The sequence below is a fragment of the Stegostoma tigrinum genome, chromosome 16, assembly GCF_030684315.1.
Source record: "Stegostoma tigrinum isolate sSteTig4 chromosome 16, sSteTig4.hap1, whole genome shotgun sequence".
NCBI classification, from domain to species: domain Eukaryota; kingdom Metazoa; phylum Chordata; class Chondrichthyes; order Orectolobiformes; family Stegostomatidae; genus Stegostoma; species Stegostoma tigrinum.
In genome coordinates, this window is record NC_081369.1 from 58,000,189 (window position 1) to 58,016,112 (window position 15,924).

Sequence of the window (15,924 nt, forward strand, 5' to 3'; positions counted from 1 at the left end):
ACAGAAAATGACTGTTACCAAACAAAATATGACACTGAGCCAACTCACAAAGTGGTGTTAGAATTCGTGACCAAAAGCTTGCTCAAAGAGATAGATTTTAAAGAATGAATATAATGAGGTAGAAGAGATAGCCACAGTATCATAGAATGCCTATAGCATGAAGCAGGCTTTTGGCAGATTGAGTCCCCACGCCGACCCTCCAAAGAGCATTCCACCCAGATCTACCCCCTACCCTATTTCTGTAACCCCATATTTCCCATGCTAATCCACCTAGCTTATACATCCCTGGACACTATAGAGCAATTTGGCATGGCCAACCCACCTAAACCTGCACATCTCCACACTGTGGGGTGAAACCCACACAGACATGGCAAGAAGGAGTGAATTCCACACAAACAGTTTGTGCCTGAGCGTGAAATCAAACCCAGGTCACTGGTGCTGGGAGGCAGGTATACTAACCACTGAGCCACTGTGCGACCCTCAGGAAATTCCAGAGTTTCGGCTTAAACGTTGACAAACACAGCCACAAATTGTGGAGCTATTTGCTCAAGATTACAGATATAAGAACTCTTCCTTTCAAACTGGGTGACATAATTATGAGTGCTGCATAAGAGGTGCAAAATGCTTGAAATCTGTTGTTGGCATGTTAATGGTCTGTCTAATCTGACAGTTACAAAGGTTATTAAAAACTGCAGCTTTCTTTTTCACAGGAGGTTATGTAAATACAATTTGCTTTCTGAACAGTGGACACAGTTAAGTGCTATCATGGCTCACACAAACACACAGAGAAACTCAACGGATCTGGCAGCATCTGGGGAGAGAAGATAGTGCTTAGGTTTTGAATCCGGTTCTTCTGATCTCTAGTGATTACATTCATTATTATCAGGGCTACCCCACTTCCTTTTTTTCTCTGGGCCTGTCTTTTATAAATATTAAATAGTCTTGAACATTAATCCCCTAACCTTGGTCACCTTGTAGCCATGTTTCTATAACAGCAATTAGCACACTTGCTTACTGCTTTTGTGCTATCTAGTTACGCAGCATATTACAAATGCTACCAGCTTTCAGAAACTGTGCCTTTAATTCTGCTCTCACATTATCCAGTATATTGACTCTATCTGACATTGGAATTTGTTTCTGCTATATCCCACCTTAGTTTACAACTTCCCATTTCTGACTGTGTTTCTCAAATATCTGAATTCCCTCTCAGGTTCCAAGACAAGCTAGTTCAAACTCTCCCCTGAAAAGACAGTGGAATTAGATTTACAGGCAAGTTTAGAAGGGGAAGTGGGTAAATTAGAAAAGAAAAAAAAGTTGCTGGGCTCTTGATACATGTGCAATAGAGTGGAACAAATCTCCAAAGTTCCTTCAAAAGTTAAAGCATTGGCATTATGGGCCCAAAGGTCCTCTTTTGTGCCATGTGCTTCCAGGCTTCTGCAACATGAACGGAACATTTGGAAAATGTAAGTAATTATAATTTATTTACAATTTCAGTCTTGAAAACAGATACACATCTAGTTGGTATCCCTTAAAACTCTGCACACCTACGATTGCACACCATCAGGTGCTTCAGTGAGTTTGCTGGTTTGGTTTCAATTTATTGATGGAAAGGTAGAGCTGTGTAGAGCTGGCCGATTAGATTTTTTTTACTCTTTGTGCAGACTTGATGTTCCTGGTTGTCAAATTTAATTGTTGGAGAAGTTAGCATTGAGTCGAGGCTTTGTACTGACTGTGCTGTATTTCCATGATCTGCACCTTGTGTAACAGATTTGCTATGCAGACAGGAAGGGCTCCTGAATTCTGTTTAGTCTCAAAGGGCTGTTCGTTGGCAACTGCTTCCCCTTTATTCTGAGAGTCCATTAGCATTATAAATACAACATGTTTGCTAGCTCGGCTTTTGCTGGTACAGATGAGGAGTAGGGCTTGCCCTAGACTGTGAACTGCTGCACTACATATATTAGTTTGGAATCACGCTGCTACTGAAAGGGTGTGTCATGAGGCTGACTGCTATGGCTCCAAATTGGAAGGTCATTCCTTCTTATCCCATTCTGCATGAATGCAACATCTACATTGCGTTAAAGATGGGATGCCATTGTGCCATTCTCAAAGTTAATGGAAGGTCAGCAAGCACCATATCAAAAACCAGCTACTTTTATTTTACCAATGAAAGTGTTACAGGGCTTGTTAATGAGCTACTTGAGCACAATTTTTCATTGTGTGATTTTTTTTAGATGTTGGATATAAAAATGTTTTGGAGTGCTTTGGGCTAGGTGTAATAAGACTGTGTAGAGGCTAAAGGAGAAAAGGCTGATCATATTGATGAATGGAGCAGCAGATCTTACTCATCAACATAGTTGTATCTGTACAGTTCTTAAAGTCATAGGCACTTAACAACAAAGAAAGAGGTCCTTCAGCCCATCATGTCCATGTCACCTACCACTGTCATCCCATTTTCCACCACATGACCCTTAATCTTGTATGCAATGTCATTTGAAGTGTTCATTTAAATAATTCTGAAATGTTATAAGTATTTCTGTCATTTCCAGTGAGTTCTTCAGGCAATGAGTCCCAGTCATCCACTGTCCTCTGGATAAAAAAAAAATCTTCTTTAAATCACCTCTAAACCTTATGCCCTTTATCTTCAATCCATTTCCCCTGGATCAATAGATCCCTCTGCTAAAGTAAATAATTTCTTCGTGAGTGCACTTTCTGACCTTTGGCACTTTCAATCAAGATTGAGAGAGCACAGGATCTATAATTTTGCAGCCATTCCCCACATCCCTTTCACAGCATGTCCCCTCTGCCATGTCACATCCCGGGCCAAATCGCCTGCCAGGCACTCTTTCTGCATCTCTAGTCGGCAGCCATCCTTTTAGGGGTCAGGAATGTGGGAGGGTTGGTTGATTGGCCATGTGGTGCTTTGATTAGATGATCTGAGGTGGTCAGGATGGTAGCAAACTGAAGTTACACCAATCTCACCTGACTGGAGGACCAGGGCCTGCCGGGAGGTAAGTCTCCCGGTTAAAAACTTACCTCGTGCAACCAGTGGCCTCCATGATTTTTTGCAACAGCAGCAGCAGTGGGAGCAGTGAGAGTGAGGACCAGGGGCCTGCTCGGAGGTAACTTCTCCATGTCGGTAGTGGAGCTGAGTGTGAGCAGTCGAATTTGCACTCTCGGAAGTGAGTGAACTGACATATTTGAGCAGCAGCTAAACCCGAGGCACTACACATGTAATGTCTCCCACAAGCCCTCCTCCTCTGACCAAAACAAAAGTGTGTTGATAAGGTAAGGGTTTTTCTTTTCCATTTTTTTAATCGTGCGCTGTTAAGTGATTTGGTACAATTTTTTTTTTACATTTCATTTATCTGTTATTTGATATTATAGTAGGACTAAGCTAAACTTAAGAGTAAAAATGGCTGGAGATCCCAGACCCTTGTTTTGCTCCTCTTGCTCAGTGTGGGAGCTCAGGGACAGGGCTGATGTCCGTGGCTCCTACACGTGCAGGAAATGTGTCCAGCTGCAGCTCGTGTTAGACCGCATGACGGCTCTGGAGCTGCAGATGGACTCACTTTGGAGCATATGCGATGCTGAGGAAGTCGTGGGTAGCACGTTCAGCAAATTGGTCACACCGCAGATTAGGATTGCTGAGGGAAAAAGGGAATGGATGACCAAAGGTTAGAGAAAAATCAAGAAGGCAGTGCAGGTGTCCCCTGCGGTCATCTCCCTCTAAAACAGGTATACCGTTTTGGATACAGTTGGGGGAGATGGCTCACCAGGGGAAGACAGCAGTAGCCAGATTCTGCTGTACAGGAGGGTGGGAATAAGAGTGGAAGGGCTATAATGATAGGGGATTTGATTGTAAGGGGAGTAGATAGGCGGTTATGTGTTCGAAAACGAGACTCCCGGATGATATGTTACCTCCCGGGTGCACGGGGTCAGGGATGTATCAGATCGACTGCAAGAAATTCTGAAGCGGGAGGGTGAACAGCCAGCTGTCGTTGTGCATATAGGCACCAATGACATCGGTGAAAAACGAGATGAGGTCCTACAAGCAGAATTTAGGGTGTTAGGAGCCAAGTTAAAAAGTTGGACCTCAGAGGTAGTAATCTCAGGATTGCTACCGGTGCCACGTGCTAGTCAGAGCTGGTATGAAAGAATAGGCAGGATAACTGAGTGGCGTGAGAGATGGTGCAGGAGGGAAGGGTTCAGATTTTTGAGACATTGGGACCGGTTCTGGGGGAGGTGGGACTTTATAAATTGTATAGTTTACGCCTGGGCAGGACTGGAACCAATGTCCTAGGGGCTGCTTTTGCTAACGCTGTTGGGGAGGGTTTAAACCAATGTGGCAGGGGATGGGAACCAAATGAGGTGGTTAATGGACAGTAAGGAGGTAGTAACCAAAGCCTGTAAGAAACTAGATAATGAAGTCAGTGTGACAAAAGGGAAGAATAGGCAGAAAGCAGATGATGAACGCAGAGAGACAGGTGGTCTGAGGTACATTTGTTTTAATGCAAGAAATGTAGTAGGTAGGGAAGATGAACTTAGAGCTTGGATTAGTACCTGGGAGTATGATGTTATTGCTATTACTGAGACTTAGTTGAGGGAAGGGCAGGATTGGCAACTAAATATCCCAGGATACAGATGCTTCAGGCGGGATAGATGACAGGTGAAATTGTGAAGTGAGCAAAGCGGAAAAAGGAAGCATAAGTAAGGTCTAGGCCACTGAAAACAGGCAAAACTTTAGAAGAATATCAGAAAGTTGGGCCAATCTGAATTGAGGAATTAAGAGGGCTAAGTGGAGTCATGAAATATCTTTAGCAAACAGGGTTAAGGAAAATCCCAAAGCCTTTTATTCGTACATAAGAAGCAAGAGGAGTAACTAGAGAAAGGATTGGCCCACTCAAGGACAAAGGAGGGAAGTTATGCGAGGAGTCAGAGAAAATTAGTGAGATTCTTAATGAGTACTTTGCGTCGGTATTCACTGAGGAGAGGGACATGATGGATGGTGAGGTTAGGGATAGGTGTTAGATTACTCTAGGTCAAGTCAGCATAAGGAGGGAGGAAGTGTTGGGTATTCTAAAAGGCATTGGAGTGGACAAGACCCCAGGTCTGGATGATGCCTATCCCAGGTTACTGAGGGAAGCGAGAGAGGTAATAGCACAGGCCTTAACAGATATCTTTGCAGCATCCTTGAGCACCGGCGAAGTCCTGGAGGACTGGAGAATTGCTAATGTTGTCCCCTTGTTTACAAATGGTAGCAAGGATAATCCAGGAAATTACAGACCGGTGAGCCTGACGTCAGTGGTGGGGAAGCTGCTGGAGAAGATGCTGAAGGATAGGATCTGTTTACATTTGGAAGAAAATAGTTTTATTAGTGATAGGCAGCATGGTTCTATGCAGGGAAGGTCATGTCTTACCAACTTGATAGAATTCTTTGAGGAAGCGACAAAGTTGATAAATGAGAGAAGAGCTGTGGATGCCATATGCATGGACTTCAGTGAGGCATTTGATAAGGTTGCCCATGATAGGATCATGGAGAAAGTGAAGTTGCATGGGGTCCAGGGTGTACTAGCTAGATGGATAGAGAACGGGCTGGGCAACAGGAGACAGAGAGTTCTAGTGGAAGGGGGTTTCTCAAAATGGAGAACTGTGATCAATGGTGTTCCACAGCGATGGGAATTCGGACCACTGTTGTTTGGGATATACATAAATGATTTGGAGGAAGGTATAGATGGTCTGATTAGCAAGTTTGCAGATGACACTAAAATTGGTGGAGTAGCAGATAGGGAAGGGGACTGTCGGAGAATACAGCAGAATATAGATAGATTGGAGAGTTGGGTGGAGAAATGGCAGATGGAGTTCAATCCAGGCAAATGCGAGGAGACACATTTTGGAAGATCCAATTCAAGAGCGAACTGTATGGGAAATGGAAAAGCCCTGGGAAAATTGATGCACGGAGAGATCTGGGTGTTCAGGTCCATTGTACCCTGAATGTGGCAAAGCAGATGGATAGAGTGGTCAAGAAGGCATACGGCATGCTTTCCTTCATCGTACGGGGTATTGAGTACAAGAGTTGACAGATCATGTTGCAGTTGTATAGGACTTTGGTTCAACCACATTTGGCATACTGTGTACAGTTCTGGTTACCACATTACCAAAAGGAATTGGATGCTTTGGAGAGGGTGCAGAGGAGCCTGGTATGTTGCCTGGTATGGAGGGTGCTAGCATTGAAGACAGGTTGAGTATATTAGGATTATTTACATTAGAAAGATGAAGGTTGAGGGGGGACCTGATTGAGGTCTACGAAATCATGAGAAGTACAGACAGGATGGATAGCAAGAACCTTTATCCCAGAGTGGGGGTCTCAATTACTGCAGATCACGATTTCGAGGTGAGAGGGGAAAAGTTCTTTACACAGAGGGAGTTGGGTTCCTGGAACACGTTGCCAGTGGAGGCATTAGAGGCGGGCACAATAGTATCATTTAAGATGTATCTAGACAGATACATGAATGGGCAGGGAGCAAAGGGGTACGGATCCTTGGAAAATGGACAACAGGTTTCGATAGAGGATCTGGATCAGTGCACGCTTAGAGGGATGAAGGGCCTGTTCCTGTGTTGTAATTTCTTTGCTCTTTGTTGTTTGGATGCCATAAAATCGAGCCCAGTGTTTGGCTGAGCAGCTTTAGTTGTTTAAAGGGCTCGATAAAGAAGCAGAAAATCCCCCTGCCAGAGGAATTGACAAATGACAGAGCATGTTGCAAGAGCTTGGCCAATGAGGCAGGAAATTGGGAAGCACTTCTCCAGATGGAAGGCCAATACAAATCGGGGAATTTCTACTCAAAGATACCAGGACCATTGGAAATCCCAAGACTGAAATTGACAGAATTTTGTTATGCCTGTTTATCAGATGGTATGGAGCTAATGAAGGTGGGGTGCAGATCAACCGAGATCTAACTGAATGGCAGAGTAGTGTCAAGTAGCCAATAGTAGTATTCGATAGCCAGAGACTTTTCCCCAGGGCATGATTGACTGCCACGAGGGGTCATAGTTTTAAGGTGTTAGGAGGACGGTATAGAGGAGACATCAGAGGGAGGTTCTTCACCCAGAGAGTTGTGAGCGCATGGAATAGTTTACCAGTGGTAGTCGTGGAAGCGGAGCCATTAGTGACATTTAAGCGACTGCTGGACATGCACATGGACAGCAGTGAATTGAGGGGAATGTAGGTGAGGTTATTTTATTTTTGGATTAGGATTATTCTGCGGCACAACATCGTGGGCCGAAGGGCCTGTACTGTGCAGTACTTTTCTATGTTCTAAGTGGCTGAGTGGCCTCCTTCAGTTCCTTTGGGGATGAAAAAGAAGTGTGTAATAGCACACTCATTCACAGATTCCTTTAATCAGGCAATTCCACCACATTTCTGCAGTCGATACAAATTTGTGCAGAGACATTTTGTGACACAGCTGTAACATTCATACCTTTGGGGCAGAAGCCTTGGGTTTAAATCCCAACTCAATACTTGATAGAAGATGCTTTTATCGTATGGCCAAACTGGCTCATTGATAGCCGGTAAAACATTTCAATTCATCTGATGGGAGTGGTAAGATGCGAGAGTTTCCTAGTTAACCACCCAGCAAAAGCTAATGGCAGACCACTGCAGTTTGCAAAATACAAACAGGGATCATTCCAATAGAAGGCCATGTTTACCAAGACCCATGAGGCAACAGAGAATATTTTATAAATTCTGGCATCTTGGAGAAAAAAAAACAACCTTCTGACATCACTCCAAATATAATAGCCCTACATTTCTTTTCTGCTGGAACTCTAGTGTTGTGTCAATTTCATTGATGATAACTGTCATTGATGTCTCTCCAATTTAATTAATGTCAACCACAAAGCAAGAGGCAGAAGAAATTTCACATAACAAGATTGAAAAATGAAGACATAAACAATTGCTGAACAAGATTACTTTGTATGAGTGGTGAATGCTTCAAGGAAGAAAGATTTGAAATTATAAAAGTTTTCACAATCATCACATGTCAAAGCACATTGCATAGGAACATGAAAGCATTCAAATTAGAAGCAGGAAGAGACCACTCAGATTCTCTAGCCTGCTTCAGAATTGAATAATAACATCGAGGCTGATCTCACTGTAACCTCAAATCCACTTTTTTGCCTTCCCCCTTTCAAAGCTTTTCTTAACAGAATCTTTCTACCTCTATCTAAGAAAATCTTCAGGCTACTTTCACAACCTTTTCACGAAGCAAATCGTGAAGTCTCATGGTTGCCTGAGAGAAAGATAAACTTCACCTAATTTCTGCTTTAAACATGTGGCCCCTGACATTTCGACTGTGACCCCTAGTTCCAATATCTGCAGTAACTTCCTCCTGCTGCTACATACTAGGGGGCTGTACCACCCTTAGGAGCAGATGAGAGAGTATAAACAAATTCCTGGCAGCAGGTTAAGTAGAAGATCTAGAATAGAAGATTTCTGTATAAGAATGAAATGTAAACAATTAATGCATACATGTTTCCTTGGAATAAATGCTCATGGTTTTAAGAATATATTGGATAGAGCTAGGTAGAGCCAGACAGATTATTAGATTGAATTCTATTTTGTCAGTCAAACTTTTCCTGTGAGATTAATAAACATGCAGTCATCATGCTTACCTGAGTCCTCCTGTGGTCTGTGTAGGTGATTAACCACAGCAGTCTCTTGCCCCACTATTTAAAGTTATCTCTACTTCCTTAATAGTGCAGTTGGCAACAACACCAGCCTGACACAGTTCAGGTGGAGACTATCCCTTTGGTGCAGAGATAACAAGGTGCAGAGCTGGATGAATACAGCAGGCCAGGCAACATCAGAGGAGCAAGAAAGCTGATGTTTTGGGTCTGAACACTTCTTCAGAAAAAACCCTTCTTCTGAAGAAGGGTCCAGACCCGAAATGTCAGCTTTCTTGCTCCTCTGATGCTGCCTGGCCTGTTGTATTCATCCAGCTCTGCACCTTGCTATCTCAGACTCCAGCATCTGCAGTTCCTACTACCCCTCTGGTACACAGCCCACTTTCTCCAGTTCAACTGCCAGTGTCCCATGAGCTGGATAAAAGCAAAGTCTTGAGAATACTGGAGGACTGAATGAAAACAAGAAATGTTGGAGAAATCCAGAAGTTTTCTGATTTCAAAGAAGAGACATGATGGGCTTGAAATGTTAACTTTGTTTCTCTCACCACAGATAGTGCATGTTCTGCTGGATCTCTCCTGCTCTTTCTGTTTTTATTACCCCATGAGCTGGAATGCACTTTTCCTTGCCAGTCCTTGGATTATGCATTTATCTCTCTAATTCAACATGCCCTTTACCAATTTGCACATGGGTCAGTTAATAATCCAGAGATTGTGGCCTTTGAGGTTATGCTTCTTAATTTAGTTCCTCATGCTGACTATTCAGAATCTTCATCGTTATCTTCCCTATGTTGTTGATACCTATATGGGCCATCTCCATGTCACTGCAAGTTCTTCTCCAGGCCTGAGCAAATGTCCCGTAATATCACCACATTCTTTCTTTCTCAATGGTTCATTGCAGCATTGTGCCACGGTTTGTTTCCTTATCAATCCAACAGCCCTCATTGTCATCAAAACAACCAAAAAATTCTCAAGGCTGTTGGACAGTTGCAAAGTCTGAGGCTCTTACCCTCTATCGGCTTCGCCCCGAGTCAAATGGTCCTGTCCCTGAATATCAACCAAAACAGACTACCCAACTATAACAGCGATAATGGGAACTGCAGATGCTGGAGAATCCAAGATAACAAAGTGTGAAGCTGGATGAACACAGCAGGCCAAGCAGCATCTCAGGAGCACAAAAGCTGATGTCTCTGATGAAGGGTCTAGGCCCGAAACCTCAGCTATTGTGCTCCTGAGATGCTGCTTGGCCTGCTGTGTTCATCCAGCTTTACACTTTATTACCCAACTACAACAGGTGTGATCACCTCCTGCCGTGAAGAATTCAAATAACTTTCCACCTCCCTGATGTGTCATAGTGTTTTTAGTTCATCTTCCAGCTGTTTTAACAAGATGCTTAATTATTTAATGCAATTTCATGTTTACTATGTTTTTATGTATTTTATTAACATTACCATGTCTTGCTTTATTACTTTGAACTGTAGGAGTACAATAATCATTAGTCACTTACCAGACACATATTAAATAATCAATTCTTAAGCTTAAGCAAATAATTAATTCCTGAAGCTAAAAACATTTAGAACAAAGAACAAAAGCAAGAGAACACCTCTTTCTATTTCTGCCCTTAAAATCATCTAATTCTTAACTCTTGCACTCTATTATAATTTGCACTCAAGTGCAACTTCACACTAAGTTGCCTAGTTTCACATGCTTCTAAGGTAGAAGACCTGTCTAACTTACTTAATGAGGATTTAGTAACAGATGCCTCTTAAATTAAACTGCTCTTTCATTGCAGCTTTGTTAAAACAGAATTTAAACTGTGGATTTCAGTTTAAACCAAATAAATACTACATACTAAATTAAATTTTCAAAAGAGAAACATTTAAGTTTTTGTAAAAAAAACTACTCAAACGCAGTCCTGGCCAATATAGTATTTATGAAGTGCAGTCACAGTTGTAATGTAGGAAATGTGATAATGAACTTTTCAAAAATAGGAATGTGATAACAACTATATAATTCACTTTATTGACTTTAAGTTATCAGTGGAAGGGTAAATATTGGTGAGGATTCCTGAGCTAACTCCTTTGGTGCACCTCAAAGCTGCACCGTGGAGTCTTTCACGTTCAACTGAAAAAGCAAATAGAGCCTTAGTTTGACATTTCATCCACTGACAGCATATCTGACAATAAAACACTTCTTCTGTACTCACTGAAGTGTAATTGTGGCATTTCCAGCTTAAGCCCCAGAGTAGCTCTTCAAACCTGACATTGTGAGTTAGTATTGAGAGTGGTACCATTACACCACATCTAAAAGGTTGGATCCGGGCACAGATATATTTGAGTCACAATGAATCCAGTTATAATGTAAATTCTTGTCCCTTATGAGGTCCTTAAGTGCATCAAACACCAATTATTCCTTAAACTATACAATAGGGAAAAAAATCAGTGTTCATTCCTTTTTCTGACTGCGGGAGCTTGCTGTGTGTAACTTTGCTGCCACTGACTGACTACAAAACAATTCCGTTACTGCAAAACTAAGTTATTGGTTATAAGAGTTTACAGGGTGTAGAGCTGGATGAACACAGCAGGCCAAGCAGCATCAGAGGAGCAGGAGAGCTGGTGTTTCAGGCCTAGACCCTTCTTCAGAAAATGTTTTGTGACATCCAATGAACGGAAAGACAGTATGTCAATGCTCGTTAGTCTTTCTTCTACAACGAGATTATAAATTCAAGAAAGGCAAAGATGTAGTGTTTAACTGAGTGAGCATAAAGGGTTTGTCTTTGCCGAAAGCAACAATAGGACAACATTTTTAACTTTTTTCTGGTGGTATTATATATTTTGCAAAAAACATTTTACAGGAGTTAGTTTGAGGGAGTGATTGTGCATATTTGTAAAGAGAATTAACACACACTAAGGATTAACACACACCAAGGCTGTCTCTAAATATAATTTGGTATCTGTTTGGTGTACAGTCTGACTCTTTCTAGCTCTTCTAGGATTGTACAGCAGTGCAACTGCAAAGCTGACCTTCCTGAAATGATGAGGGGTAATTATCATTTAAAGGGAAGGTACAAGCAATGTCTAATGAGGCTTGCATGAAAAGGTCAGTTCTACTAGGAAGGGTAGCATTGCCCTTGAGAGTGTGCAGCTTTGAGGAGCCCAAGCCTAATGTCAAGTGTTAGAGATCTAAGTTATAAGGAAATGTTAAAATAAAACTCAATACCTTGTTTCTCTTGGAAACCAAGGTTTCTGATATTCACTACCTAGACATTGGTTTGACAACGTGCTGTTTGAATTTGTTAAGCAAGGGGAGAAGAAAGCAGATGGGAGTTTGGGAGAAGACTGACTGATTCTATTGAGCAATTCACCCATCATGCTTCTGCTCACCGACCTGTTGGCTACTGATGCAGAGATGCCTGACTTACAATTTTCACCATTGTCTTCAAATCCTTCGATACCCTCAAACCTCTGCATCTCTTCAATCACCATAGCCCTATGATATCTCTGCATTCCTCCAGTTTTGACCCTTCATGCATCGCAAATCACTTCAAAATCCCGCTATTGCTCACCAGTGGCCTGGAATTTCCCAATTTAAACCTCTCCACTTTTCTACCTCTGTCCTCTTTTAAGAATTTAACCAGGTCCAAACATCAAAGGGAGATGGTGGCATAATGGGAATATCACCGGATGGACCTCTCCTTCCATCAGATAGCTACTATAATTGTAGTTCACCTGAATAATTATTGTGTAATTCCGATATAGCATGGGCCTGTAAAAAGCTAGCCCACTGTTCCAAGCTCTTCCCCCATCAATGTGCATGGTAGTGACATCTGATTTTCTCCTGAGATCCACAAGAGTCAGGAAAAATCAAATCATGGGGAAACCAATCAGAGAAAAATCACCATAAAAATAGAATGAAGTGATTTGATGAAGAGCTCATCTTCCAATCACAGGCTGGCTCTCTTTCACATTTATTGCTGATTGATTAACGAGGGACCCTATCAATGTGAGGGGGGGAGAAAAGCCCAGTACTTGGAGGAGCAGTGAGCTGGCTACATAAGGAAGGAAATAGCCAGAGAGACCTTTTGCTGTAAGGTGTCTAGGTCAGGGAACGGGAACGGGAACGGGAACGGGAACGGGAACGGGAGGTTTGGGATGGAGCTATAGGGAGAGATGTGGCCAGACAGTGGGCCAAGCCTGTGGGCAGCTTGGTCCAAGGACCGTAGGTACCAAGAACAGACTAGACTGAGATTGGGGGAGTGAGAGGAGGAGTGGAGTGTGAGAGCCGGGTTGATTATTTTGCCCAGGCTGGGAGTGTGGTGGTGCTGGTGTGTGATGAGTAGCCTTTTATCAGATGACTTTTGTTCAGATGCCAAAATCAGAGTGCCATAAGTTGGGATTTCTGTCTGCTGTGGGGTTGGAGGGGGGAGGAGGCAAAAAGGATGTTCAACAGTGGTTGGTGGGTGAGGGTTGGAGAGAGAGCTGATGGAAGTTTCAAGTCGATTGGGGGAAACATGAAGTTTGAACAATGTGTGGGGAGATTCTGAAAGGGATATGATGAAGTGAAAGGTTGAGATGCATGGAGGAGAGTGAAAGGATTGAAGGAGACAAAGGAGAGAGGAAGTGTGCAAAGTGATTGCAGGGAGAGATAGAAGATGCAAGATGTTGAGCAGAGAGAATATGGGTTTGAGAGTGAGGGACAGCAAAAGATGCAAGGACATGGGGAAAGGCTTGTGGAGTAAACAGTCCTGGCTACCTTTCAGTACTGCTGCCTTCATCTCTCTGTGCTCACTGCCTTTTGAGCCTATTTGAGTGCTCATACCATCCATGACTTCTCTTTTTGTGTCTTGGCCCCTCAGCCAGAATTGAATATAAAAGTTGGGAAATTCGTGCTTTGAGTATACAAGGACCCAGCTGGACCACAGCTGGAATATTGTGAACAAGAACAGAAATTTTTGGGAAAACTCAGTAGGTCTGCCAGCATCCATAGAGAGAAAGCAGAGTTAACATTACTGGGGTTACTGGACCTGAAATATTAACTTTGCTTTCTCTCCACAAAAAGCTGCCAGACCTTGAGTTCCTTCAGCAATTTCTGTTTCTGAGCTTTAGTATCTGCATTTCCTTGTTTTATTTTTTGGAATATTTTGATCAATTTGTCCCTGGATCTAAGGAAAGATATACTGATGCTGGTTGCAGTCCAGGAAAGGTTCATCATGCTGATACCGTGTATGGCAGGAGTGTTATGAGAAGTTGAATAGTTTGGGCCTGTATTCATTAGAATTTAGAAGAATGAGAAGTGAATTTATTAAAAGATATGAGATTCTTCCATTGTGGGCAGTCTAGGATGTGAGGGCATAATCTCAGAAAAAGGGGTTGCACATTTAAGACTGTGATGTGGAGATATCTCTTCTCAACGGAGTGAATCTGTAGAATTCTTCACCAAAGCGGGCTGTTGAGGCTGAGCCACTCAGGGTATATTAAGGTCTGAGACAGACAGATTTCTAATCAGGGTTATGCTAAGAGCCAGGAAAGTGGATTTGAAGATGACAACATTTAATGGCAGAGCAGACTTGATGGGCCGTATCTTGAATGGTCGGTATCTGTTCCTATGCATTATAGTTGCACGGTGTCTTGGTTTATTCACAATGTGCTTTCATGCTTCCTTCAAACAGGCGTCCTGGTGACTATAAAATGTTCTAAACAATATTGTGTGTGGGGTGTGCCAACATTACATCCTCAACTACCCACTGATACCTTAATCAATGGGTGCAAAACAATCTCTAACGTGGTCATTGAGTCATTGCAGTTTTAGTATGTGAGAATGTCATTTGGGCAGGCCATTTCCGGCAGCCCTGCAGAGGCAGAGCAGATTCAGTGGTAGCTAGCAAAAATAGAGGTGTTGGGAAGTGGGATGAGGCATTAACCTTCGTGAGAATTGTGACAGTGTTCCAAAATGGGGAGAATCAGCATTGCCACTGAGCCTGGACCTCAAAAGGGGCATTGGGAAGGCAGGGACACACCTGAAGAAATTAGCCTGAAATTGTCAGTCAAAATCATGGCCTGAAAGGAAAGAGTTAAATCTGGAATGGCTGGGGACAGAGGAAGAACAAAGGCTCTGGAAATGCCAGGGGCGAGGGAGAGGGAGGGAAGGAGAGACGATTCTTGTAAAGTTAGAGGCAGACGATCAGAAGGCTGAAAACACGGCACACAGCAAGTCTTTCCCTCCGGGAGAGAGCAAAAGTACTGACACTACATCAAACAGTGCAGCATCTTCAAGTTGTCAGAATGAGACCAACATGTAGTGTAAAACACAGGCGGAACGGGACGACACAAATAGCCTATATACCTTGACACCTCCAGCAATCATTGCAATTGTTTCATTGTTAAGTTGCAGGGAAGGGGCAGCTGTAAGACCATCTTTTACACCAGCTGGAAATCTCGCAGGAGAGGTCCCCTCCGCAGGTTTGAGTGCCTTACCTGCTCGACAACACCGACCTTAATGTTCCTGATTTACGGCAGAGATGTTCTGCTGATGGCTGTGAAACTGAGTCAGACCCAAGAGAGTTATCTATGTGTGTGTGTGTGTGTGTGTGTGAGATAGAGAGAGCGCGAACGAAAGCTAGGAGACAATAACTGCTGCCAGACTGAAGCTGAGAAGTGAGGAGAAGATGCGAAATGACAAATTTGAAATGGAGAAATTGATTTCAGCCCAGAGAGTGCATAAACTCCATGCAGCTTTGTTTAAAAAAAACAGGCTGACAAAAAAAATGCAATGATAAATCCTGTCACCGAAGAATGGAGAGGAACCAAAAAAAAACAACCGAAGTAATATTCACACATAAAAGAATGAAGAGAGTATTGAGCGGAAATAATGGAAACATCAGCTAGGGTAGCTTGCACATTTGAACATAATAACCCCCAGCTGCCACTCATTGAAGTGTTACTTCCATGTCAGTTTGTCATTGTTGGAATTTTTTTCAATTTTTTTTGTTGCTGTCCTTTGGACCGTCGTCTCATATTTAAGTTATTGAATTAACTGTTTTCAAATGGTCATTAACACCCATCAGCCATAAGCGCTCTCCATAGCTTTATTCAAAGAGATTATTGTGCAAAGTGACAAACCTTTCTTTTTGCATTACTGATTCACAGTTGGTTTGTACAAAAGACTCGATTTTAGCAGGGAGTTGGAGAGGGAGCAAGATCAGGGTGGTGCAGCTGTCGAAGACAGGATATATCACACCAATCTAACTTC